Raw genomic sequence first — 12,325 nt, 5'->3', positions numbered from 1 at the left:
GAAATTATTTAATAAATTAATTAAACCGTTTTGTCCGAGTCACATTTTCTCACATTTTATTTTTAAATAATGTTGGAAGCGCGTTAATGTTTTCGCGAGCAATTTTATCATTCAGGGTGATTCCTATAAAATATGGTTGTAAAACTGACTAAAGGAACAAGCGTGATATTTTAATATTTTGATATCGTACGGGTATTTCAAGATATAATTATAAAGTGTCCGAAACATGAAGGATTCTGAAATATGAATCAGAACGATAGGCATATTACAAAAACAGTATGCGAACAGTTCGCATCGTACTCTCTTGCCGTGTGGATCTATTTGCATTTTGCTAAAGGAAGTGTTCCCGAGCAAAGTCCAGCATCAAAATGACAGCAAATTGAAATCAAGTTTTGATATCAACATCAAACTGAAATCATAATTTGCTTTCAGTTTACACATTGACAAATTTGATACCAAATTTTGTTTTTATTTTGCTGTACATTTGCTCTTTAAAAATATGTTGTTACGGGTTTGTTTTCATTGCCTTAGCATAACATCAAATTGTATACTTGTTTTGTTATCAAAAGGAAAAATGGATAGCAAATTTGGTTTTCAGTTTGCTCTCACTGATAGCAGAAATAGTTTTCAATGTGATGTCACAGGAAGATATGTTTGCTCTCAATTTTGATATTTTAACCGTTAAAACGACCAAAACGACAACAACCTGAGTAATCATTAACAGCGAAATCACAACATCAAATTTAGATTTCAATTTGATCTCAGACTTTGCTCGGGTTACTACTACCTAAATCTACAGCAAACTTAAACAGCACTTTTCAGTGCTCAATATTACCCGCAAATTGTCTACCTTGATCGACTATTATTCATCTTCGATGACCCTACCCGAGGTAATTCTGCTTGGTTATCGATTTGGTAAATTCCTCTACGATCCTTCGGGTTCTTATAGTAATCTGCTTGCAAATCGAACTGGAGAAACTTGGTTCTGCCACCATGGCGAAAAAAGGAAAGGACAATCTCTTGATCCCCCTTCTGATGAAATTTATTTGACCAATCAATTTGATATGCTCACGGATGATGAGAATGATCCATCATTTAGGCAAAATTCCTCTAAACTTTCCCGGCTTAATGCCTAGAAGGAAAAGGTTCCCCCTATTGTGATTACCACTTCCGATTTCCATGCCCTTCGCACGGCACTTTTGAACTTCGTTAAATTCATGTTTTCATTTCAAATTGGCCACCGAGGTGAATGCCGTGTATTGGCTGAAACCTTGGACGGATTCAAATGTCTTCTCAAGTATCTTACTGAGAAGCAGCACATTTTGTTTACTAACGACACCAACACTGAACGTCTGTTCAAGGATGTCTTGAAAGATCTGCCTAGTGGTGAATCCCCGGATCAGAACAAAGATGAATTGACAATATTACTTGGAGTTGAGCCACTCCAAGTAATCAAAATGAAAAGGAAATCCCGTCCTGGAGATTCACGCAACGGGATTTCTAATTATTTGTATTTAGTTCACTTCAAGTCTAGAGGACTAAGCAACCTTAAGGCCTTAGAAAAAGCTAACTTTATGCTCCATGTCCGAGTGAAGTAAGAACACTTCAGGAAGACTGGAAGAAATTTCCCAAACCTCACCCAGTGCCTGGGATGGAGTCACGGGTCCAAAAAATGCTACATGCCAGCTAAATTCATGAATTGTGGAGATTCCTCTCACGCAAAGGATGTTCAAAATGTGGTGACAACCACACATCCAATTTTTCGGAACGTAAGACTTGCAAAGCGATCCTACAATCTCGTTCTTAGTGTCAGGTAGGAAATGATCCACGTTCCCAACCTGGTTCTAATTTCTCTGTTGTTAACAACGATCAGCGAGGAACCAATTCTACATTCATACCCGTAGGTACAAACAGCTCACAACCTTCTTCTTCATCTATACCTGCTGCTAGCAAAGTTCAGCAAGTGAATGAAGCTACCTATGCTGCTATTGCAACGGGTAGAAATCAAAATCAAAATTCTAGCCACCATAATTCTAACGGAAATTTTGATGATTTAGGTAGCATTCCTCCTCCTAAAATAGAATTTCTACAGAAGTCATATTAATCGACACGATTACTGATATGCTGAAAACTAACTCCATATTTGAAGCTATTCAAACTGGAGTTAAATTTGCGAACAATATCGTCATGACTTTGAAATTCAGTAATGTATTTTAAATAATTAAATATTTTGAATTGGAATGCTCGATCTATTAAAGATAATGAAGACGAGTTATTTAACTTTTTGGGAGTTGCATATCGCCTTTTTGTTTTATTTATCGAAATGATCCTCTAGATGGAGCCGGTGGTGGAGTTGCCATTATGGTTCGGTCGTCCATTACACAGCACTTTGATTTAGTGTATACATTTGCGAGCACATGTTATAGTCACAAAATTACATCTATCATCATCATCGTGATTTTGGGAAGTTCCGTTCCAGTTCCCGCACAGCTGTTGCTGATTTTTACAATACATCGTCGACTATGTACGGCGGTTAAGCATAACGCTTTTGAGTTTAGCCTGGCAAACAAGACTTCTCTGAAGGATATGCAGGCAGTCCATCGGATCGGACGCATTTTATGAGGTCCAATCTCCGTGCACGATAAATTATTCTGATTGTATTATTGTGGATTGCTGTTGAGGGCCATAATGGGTCATTTGGGCGAATTAGTAACTAGGCCAAATTTTACAAAGTGAAAGACTGAACTTAGAGCACCCAACAAACATTGGAAGCAGAAAGTGCTTATTCAGGCAAAAATATGTTTGTTCAGCTTAAAAAAAATGCTTACTAAGCCTTCGGAAGCCTTTGGGTATTCTTTGGAACAATTTTCAAACCCCTTAAACTTCGAAAATGTCCCAATATCTCTGTCTGAGAAGGGACATACATACCGTTCCGATTCAAATTTCGGACGATTCAAATTTCGGACACTTTCATTTTTAATTAAATATTACATCCAGTTAGAAACAAAGTAATAATGTTAGATGATCGTGGAGGGCACTAGTCAAAAAAATTTAAAATTTACAAGGCATGTGGATCATATTCGACCGAGATAATCAACTTTTAAAAGTGTCCAAAATTCGAGTTTAAGTGTCCGAAATTTGAATCGGCACGGTACATGAATTCAACATGATTTGTTAAAAAAAAATTGAATGGTTCAGGATCCTTGAAAACAAAATCAAAATCGCACGCTTAAAAAAGAAATCTCTCGGAACAATTTTCATTAGCCTGTGTCTTTGAACATTTTTAAACAAACTTTTTTTTTAAGCTAATCAAACTTTTTTCTTATTAGAAGATTGCCAATTGGGTTGTTTAGGGGTATGGAGGTAAATACATATTCGGTATCTGCATTAAAAACGGAACCGAAATCCAAAATTTCATCAATTTTGGTACACTGGAACTATTTTAAATAAGTACGATTACCTAGTACCTGAGTATCTGATGGGCGACGACTCGTTGAATTCAAATCTGCGCCAAACGAAGTAACCGTCTCCATTGGTCTCGGTCCTGAGCCAATCGCTTCCAGTCGCCTTGGACCTTCCGTTCAAGGACCTAATGTCCTCCTCAACTGCGCAAAGCCAACGCGTGCGTGGCCTACCCCGAAGCCAGCCGACGTCCTATTATTATAAGCTTCACAATATCCCTGCCGTTATATACTTGGTACAACTCGTGATTTATGCGACGCCGCCAGATGCCATTTTCCAGTTTACCGCCGAATATTGTTCGCAGCACTTTAAGCTCGAAGACACCGAAAGCTCTCCGATCGGCCTCTTTCAATGCCCACGATTCGTGGCCATAAAGGGCTACCGGCAGAATCAACGTCTTGTACAGCGCGAATTTCGTTTTCGTACGCAAGCTGCGGGACTTCAGCTGGCTACGCAACCTGTAGAAAGCCCTGTTCGCGGCTGCAATACGCCTTTTCACCTCACGGGTAACATCATTATCGCACGTCACTAAAGTACCAAGATAAACAAATTCGTCCACAACTTAAAATTTTTCGCCATCTAGCACCACTTCACTACCAACACCACTATTGCTCCCACGCTTTCTACCGGCGACCATGTACTTCGTTTTGGTAGAATTTATCGTGAGACCAATCCTCGCTGTCTCCCCCTTAAAAGGCGCGAACGCCTCTTCCACTGCTCTACGGTCGGTCGATTCCAATGATGTCGATGTCGTCCGCAAAACCAAGGAGCATGTGCGACTTTGTGATGATGGTACCGTTCCTCTGCACGCCAGCTCTCCTAATCGCTCCTTCGAGGGCGATGTTGAATAGCAAGTTCGAAAGAGCATCTCCCTGCTGAGCGGTTCCATATCATTAAAGCAACGAGTAATTTTCATCTTTTTTGATTTGCATGAAACCTTGCATACAAGTTTTTGGGGAAGAAAAACGCCGTTTTGCATACTTGGTTCGCCATTTTGAATCTAGCCTTACTTATGAGAAGGGCCTATGAAAAATGCACATGATATCTTCAAAAAATTGTATCTCGGAAACGGTTTGTCCGATTGGTTTGGTGTCTTGGGCGAAGTTTTAGACAATTGTTGGTGTTATATGGAGAAAATATGCACGGTAAAAAAAAAAGTTTGGTATTTGTGTTTTGAACTAAAATATAAATTTTCCTTTTAAAGTGCCATGTCAATAATTTTTTTATTATCCTTATGTTATAGCTGACTGAAAATGCTATCTAGTGCACAGTAGGTTGTTCTGGAGAAAAATAGAATACGATGAAAAAAATTGTTTTTTAAAAAAATACAATTTTCAAAAAAGCTATTAAGAAAAGTCAAAAAAGTTTGTCACCCTAATTTTATGAAAGTACATCAAATTTGCAAACAAAAAGTACTTCGGTAACATTTTTCTAAGATGCACCGTTTAGAAGATATTACTGATTTAATATTGTTTTTTTTTGATAACTTAATAAGTTTTGGCCCTTTTCGGATGTACTCCGTGTTTTTCCAGTTTCAAAAGTATTTTTTTCGAAAAGATTGGAAAATTTTGAGTTAAAATGACACTGACAGCTTAAAGATTCGAGTGAAATTATCTGCCTTAAAAGTATTTTGAAAAACAAGTTACAAAATCCCACTATCAGGAACAATGATTTCTTCAAGTGATTTTTGGTGCGTTGTGCTGAAAATGTGCATTCAACTCTTGCATATCGCCTAAAAGTTTAATCCATTTAAACTGGATGTGTTTATACTGTGCATATTTTCTCTCTATTGCCGAACATCGCCACAGACATCAAACCGATGAGACAACTCGATTTCGAGATACACCTTTTTGAGAACTGCAAATGTAAGCTCCTCAATTAGCAAGATTCAAAAGAGCGAATTAAGCTTATTTTTCAGGGATGGTGATTGTGCGCAATAAAAAATAACATTATATGTTGGATATCATCAGTTTATTTTTATTCCTGTATTTTTATAAAATTATTGTTTACACAACTTTCTTAACAATATTGAATATTTTGGCATCATTGTCATTACTCATTGTCATTGTCATTACTCAAAGCTTTTCCAGAGCTTGAACCTTGAGATGAATCAAATACATTATCTCTTTCCTTTCTTGCATCTGATGCCATATTTCTACTGGTTTTAAATTCGTCTACAATTTTTTGTACTGACCATGATTTTGGCAACAATGATAAAATTGATAGTTTTTCTTGCCTTGTGGCTGAATTTAAAAATTTAATTTTCATATTTTCTATGACTTCATCAAACTCGTTTGCTTTTTCTGTTTTAGCGTCTAATTTAAAAAGATTTCTTCGTACACCTTCGACGATTTCAGCGCACTTTTTTCCAGAATAGTGAACATTTTTAACCTTACCTAAATCTATAGGTGAAACACGAATAGCTGCTATTCCTCGGTTGAATATTTCGACGTCTACAGGCATCGTGAAGTCTTCATTTGATTTAATTGTGCTTAGCGTTGACTCTGATGGTATCGTGACCAAACTTTCATAGCTTTGCGAATCAGGTACATCAGGTATGGTCTGAACAGTTGGCATCCTTGAGCCGCCGGCTACGCTTTTTTCCTCGTTTTGGGTGAGGTGAGCTCTTGAATCAATATGTAGACGGCAAGACGAACAAACACGAAAATCCTTGGTGTTCAGTGTGGATACCTTGGAAAATCCAATTGATTTTAGTTTTTGGATGATACCATCCGTGAGATATCGCAGCTCTTTCGAACACTGAATGTCTTTGAATGGGCGAATACATCTTATTTTACTCATTTTGTAATCTGTAACATAGAAAATATTTTCCAATTGTTAGTTTTGTACGAAAATATCACAAAACATATAATTAAAATGTGTATTTAAAACTTACCTTTGCACCAAAACGTGTTACACTTTCCTTTACAATTATTATGTTATCAAACAACACTGGAGCTCGTTCAAAAACACAGGATTATGAGCTGAAATTACTATAATCACTATGCTACTAGCAACCTTTCTGCATTTACTGTTTGGTTTTCCCTAGTAGATACTGGATGAATTCAGAACCGAGTCAGACATTATTATACAGCTCACGGGTAGAAATCATAGAATGCTGGGTAAAGACTGTTGGAAGATAGGTAGAGTTGAACGCTCAGGTATCGTCGAACCTTCAGGTACGAGTTTGGAGAGTTGGAGCGAGGTAGATTTGCTGGCGTAGGTATATTGTTATTGAAGAAGATTGTAAATTGTATATACCTGGAATGAATAAAGAGTGCGGCGGTTGTTGATTGAGGTATCAGTCGGCAGCCCTCTAGTTTGATGGAAGGTGACTACTGCGTTCTTTTTATTTATTATTAAGGAACGGTCAACGAGCTAGCCTCGTTATGGCCAGCGTGGCCATGGTGGACTAGTTCCAACAAAGACCATGTTTACAATCACCAACTGTACGTAGTACAGCTAACTGGTATCTGATTACCTGTATCTAATACTTGTTAGCACGTTTTCAGCACAACGCACCAAAAATCATTTGAAGAAATCATTGTTCCTGATAGTGGGATTTTGTAACTTGTTTTTCAAAATACTTTTAAGGCAGAGAATTTCACTCGAATCTTTAAGCTGTTAGTGTCATTTTAACTCAAAATTTTCCAATCTTTCTGAAAAAAATACTTTTAAAACTGGAAAAACACGGAGTACATCCGAAAAGGGCCAAAACTTATTAAGTTATCAAAAGAAACAATATTAAATCAGTAATATCTTTTAAACGGTGCATCTTAGAAAAATGTTACTGAAGTACTTTTTGTTTGCAAATTTGATGTAATTTCATAAAATTAGGGTGACAAACTTTTTTGACTTTTCTTAATAGCTTTTTTGAAAATTGTATTTTTTTAAAAAACAATTTTTTTCATCGTAACCTATTTTTCTCCAGAACAACCTACTGTGCACTAGATAGCATTTTTAGTCAGCTATAACATAAGGATAATAAAAAAAAATATTGACATGTCACTTTAAAGGGAAAATTTATATTTTAGTTCAAAACACAAATACCAAACTTTTTTTGTACCGTGCATATTTTCTCCATATAACACCAACAATTGTCTAAAACTTCGCCCAAGACACCAAACCAATCGAACAAACCGTTTCCGAGATACAATTTTTTGAAGATATCATGTGCATTTTTCATAGGCCCTTCTCATAAGTAAGGCTAGATTCAAAATGGCGAACCAAGTATGCAAAACGGTGTTTTTCTTCCCCAAAAACTTGTATGCAAGGTTTCATGCAAATCAAAAAATACAAAAAATAAAAACTGGAAAAATTTCCCACTTGTTCGTGGAACCGCTCCATAGCTCGTTTCTCTTTACTGAATCGTACGCTGCCTTGAAATCTATGAACAGATGATGAGTCTGCAAGTTGTATTTCCGGAACTTCTCAAGGGTTTGACGCAGGGTAAACATTTGATCCGTCGTTGCTCGACCCTCACGAAAACCAGCCTGGTATTCGCCGACGAAGGATTCCTCAAGCGGTCTCAATCTGTTGAACAGAACACGTGATAATATTTTGTACGCCGAATTCAGAAGCGTAATTCAACGATTACATTAGCAAAAAACACCATCTTAGCGCCCCTTGGTGGAACTTTGTATGGGAGTGATCTGTCAACGAATAGATTTAGTGTCAACGATCAAAAATTTAAATCTTGATTTTAAAATCGAGATGAATGTCTACGGGATTGATAAAAATATCGTTGGGCTCAGAAAACGAAGCTTTATCAGATGATGTATAAAAATCGGTATATTTTTCGAAGTTAAACAACCCAATTTGGGATCCAAAAGAGTGAACCTTTGAATAATTTGAAGATCATAGGCGTAAAAAATGTTTTGAGAACCAAGACTTTGAAAATAGTTTAGAGATCTTGTAAATAGGAACATTTTCAGATGAGGATTTTTTAGCATTTATAGGGTTTCCCAGAAAGTATAAGCACACTTTAAACTCGCCGCCATTTCTACCCCGATGAAGTTTATCGGCTATTCATTGATTTGTTTTCCTTTATTTAACGTCGGTCTCTGTTCCACAATCTAGTGCCAATCACCGACGGACATCGATTGTCATTCATTGACGGCAACCGAATGTGCAAGGAAGGCAGCTTCCACACCTGCGTAGGATATCGCACCCATTCACAACATACATGGGCCGGGACCAATGGCTTTACTTCCGTTCCGAAGGAAGACGTGACCAGAGATTTTTATGCCTCAGAAAAATCCCACCGACCTCGGCTGGGATTGAACCCAGACCCATTGGGGTGTTAGAAAGTAGTCACGCTTACCACTACACCACCGGCGCCGGCCTGCTATTCGTTTATGTGTGTTATTGTTTACTTATTGCTCAACAAGTTTGTAATCAAAATAAGCAAAATGCGATGCACTTCCCCGGAAAAACGCAAACAGATCATGCACTATTCCCAATCTATCAGTTAGGAAGTTGGCGGAAATGGAGAAAGTAAGTTTCGGAGCAGTCCAAACCGCCATCCGGAAGTTCGGTGAAGAAGTTACCTTCGAGGACACATCGAAATCTGACCGTAAACCGGGACCGGTGGACCGAAAAGTGGATCAGAAACTTTCGTCAATAAGAAATGTGCATCTGTTCGAGATTTGGCAAAAAAAACTGAGAACATCGACGAGTAACGTCCAACGTGCCAAGGCAAGAAACGGGCTGAAAACGTTAAAAAAAACAGAAGAAGCCAAAACGGAGTCAGAAACAAGCCACATCTGTCAAACCGAGAGCTCGGAAGCTATATGATAGCCTGCTGTGTGGAAAATTGGTATGTATCATGGACGATGAAACGTACGTCAAATTTGACTACATGAACAAGACGCTTTCGGGAGACCAATACTACACAGTCCGTGAAACTGACGATGCCGATAAAACAATTTTTACCAAAAAAAAATGGTAATAAGGCCATGGTTTGGCAAGCGATATGTGCATGTGGCAAGCTGTCAAAACCATTTGTGACGAAGGAGACGATTAACAATGAAATTTACGTTCGGAGGTGTTTGAATCGGTGTCTGCGGCCCATGATCCGTCAACATGATGTGTAATACAAATGTGCAATACGTGCCAAAAGAGATGAATCCTCCCGGCCCGGTCAACCGGAAGTTTTTGGGCCCTTTCCAAGGGATATCTACGGAAACACTTTAAGGCATTGAATTCAATCGAAAAATTTGAAAAAAAAATGGATAAAGGTGGCTAAAATTATCGCCAAGGAATCCGTCCTGATGGGCAGCGTCAGATCGAAAGTTCGCTTCTTGGCATACGATTAAAGGAAATGCTGATTATTGTCATTCAATTGAAGGAGAATACTATCTGGAAAAATTTGAGTTCATTAACATAACGTTGTTTTATTACAATAATAAATTGTACTTATACTTTCTGGGACACCTGTAATGTTTCACAGTAGATTTCTCCTTCTTTTAAACATGAGCAATACTTCCGAGTTTCAATATTTTCATCTGATGATATTCCTAGATTTGGATTTTTCATAGTATATTTTTACTTCTTTGAAACATGAGCGGTTCCTTTGGAGCTTTTATACATTTTGGATGAACAATGCATCAACATAATGTTGCTTTTTTCTATTTGCTACTGATTCTTTTTTTAAAGTGAAGCTCTGTTAAGGCCTTATTTCTAATGAATCCCATCTGCACTTAGAAAAATTAAGAGCACAAATATCAGCTCAAACAATAACCATCCTAAGTAACAATTTGAATTGAAGGGTTCTGTAGACCATGATTTAGACTTGTTGACTGCTATAAAACCACGATTAAACTTGTAATGTTGCTTGGGATATGATTATGGATACCAATGTATGCTGAAAACCAGGCTTGCTTCCACTCACTTGCTATAAAAACATGATTTTCTGAATTTTGAAATCATTAGATGTTATAATCATATTTTGTACTTGTCAGATACAAGAAGAGGTTGAAATGCAGGTGTTTGACACATGAAACCTGTCAAATTCGTTTTAAGATAGTCACAATCAGCGATTTTACGACTCGCGAGCGCTCACTCTGAGTGAACGCTCACGAATCATAAAATCGCTTATTGTAACACTCTGGCAGCGAAATTGACAGGTTTTAAGAGTCAAACACTTGCCTTTCACCCTCTTCTTGTATCTAACAAGTACAAAACATCAAACATCGAATGATTTCAAAATTCAGAAAATCATTTTTTTATAGAAAGTGAGTGGAAGCAACCCTGCTGAAAACATGAAGATGCATTTTAAAATCGAGAAATTGGTGCAGTTTCCAAGATTTTCAGTGTAAGTCCGTCATCATGTTTCCTATATTTGGACTACATCAAGTATTTTCTAAAATTGAAATAACAGATGTCGTATGATAAAAAGTGAACTATAAATATGTCTGCATATTTAACCATTCGGTTTACTGACCCATTCTACCCAGTAGCTTTCGGCCTAATGGACCATCACCTGTTGCCGAAACGTTTGTGCTTGGCTAAGAGGAACAGGAGACAATACGGGGGCGAACACGAACCACTTTTCTGTCAAACGCGAACCAGCTCGTGATTGGCCGATTTGAAGTGCGTAAGATAGATGTATAGAGATAGATATAGATAGATATAGAGATATAGATAAAAGAGTAAGAAGCCAGTTGTCTCCTCTTCCTATTAGGTGCTTGGTGAAAGTGTCAGTCACGCAAAATTAAACGGAGCCCGTCTGCCTAATGCAGAATGCATACAATTTGTATAGGTTGGACGGATTCTGAGTCCATTTATGGGTGGAAAAGTTTCAACCCTGCAGAATTGAATTGCAAGGTTGCAAATGAAGGGTACGCGAACCGTCATCCATGTAAACGTGTTTGTCAGAGTTCATTGAAGTTAAGTTACGAGTTATAGAAACGTTTGTGCTTGGTAACAAAAGAGATGTGAGCTCTCGCATTGTTTTCGATCGAGCGTGATCTATTGTTTGGTTGGTGTGATGAGGCAGGCTTTTGGTTATTGTTCTTAAAAGAAAAGATACCGCGAATACGATCAAATGCAGTGCTTGGTATGGCAAATGGATTGAAGTGAATGACCGGAAGCGTTGATAAAAGTGCCAGTCACATATACAATTTGTACAGGTTGGAAGGATTCTGAGCCCGTTTATGGCTGAAAAAGCTTCAGTCCTGCAGAAATGTATTGCAAGGTTGCAAATGAAGGGTACGCAATCGTCATCCGTGTGGTTGTGAGTTCACGTCGATCGTGCTAGAACGTGTTTGTCAGAGTTCATTGAAGTTTAGAGCCGTTCAATCCCGTGTAGTGTAGCGACAGTAATATTGATAATAATTCAATGATAGAATTGTTATACCAAATTTATGAACTCGCACCATTGGACATCGATCATTAATATATTAAGTGAGTTAGTTCCAATTGAAAAAAAAACCTCACAGTATAAATCCGGAAATTTCCGTGTAGCTGTTTTTAAAGAAAACTTCTATGCTGGCACAATTTTAATGGATGAATTTCTAAGGTCTTGGCTGTGGATTGATCGGATGTTCTCGATATGTTGGTGTAGTTTTGGGTGTCATTCGCTGATTGTGTGTGAGGATTTAGCAATTTTAGGAAACCAGCTCTTGCTTAGGGGCATCTTACTCTAAACTTCGTGCCTAATATCAATTAAATATTTTTAAATCCCTCGTTAGTATTCTTAAGTATTTTTAATTATTTAAGACCTTGGCTAGATTTCCATCGCAGTAACACTTGATTTTTGTTATGACCGGTTGCTAGTACAATTGTTTATTGTTGACGTGTTGTAGTCGGTCGTCTTGTATTTATAAAAAAATGTATGAGTGTTCAAGGGTACGTATTTTTA

The sequence above is a fragment of the Ochlerotatus camptorhynchus genome, unplaced genomic scaffold (genome assembly GCF_037179485.1).
Source record: "Ochlerotatus camptorhynchus isolate MF236.1 unplaced genomic scaffold, CSIRO-AGI_Acam_v1.1 ptg000457l, whole genome shotgun sequence".
NCBI classification, from domain to species: domain Eukaryota; kingdom Metazoa; phylum Arthropoda; class Insecta; order Diptera; family Culicidae; genus Ochlerotatus; species Ochlerotatus camptorhynchus.
This window is presented reverse-complemented; position numbering follows the sequence as displayed.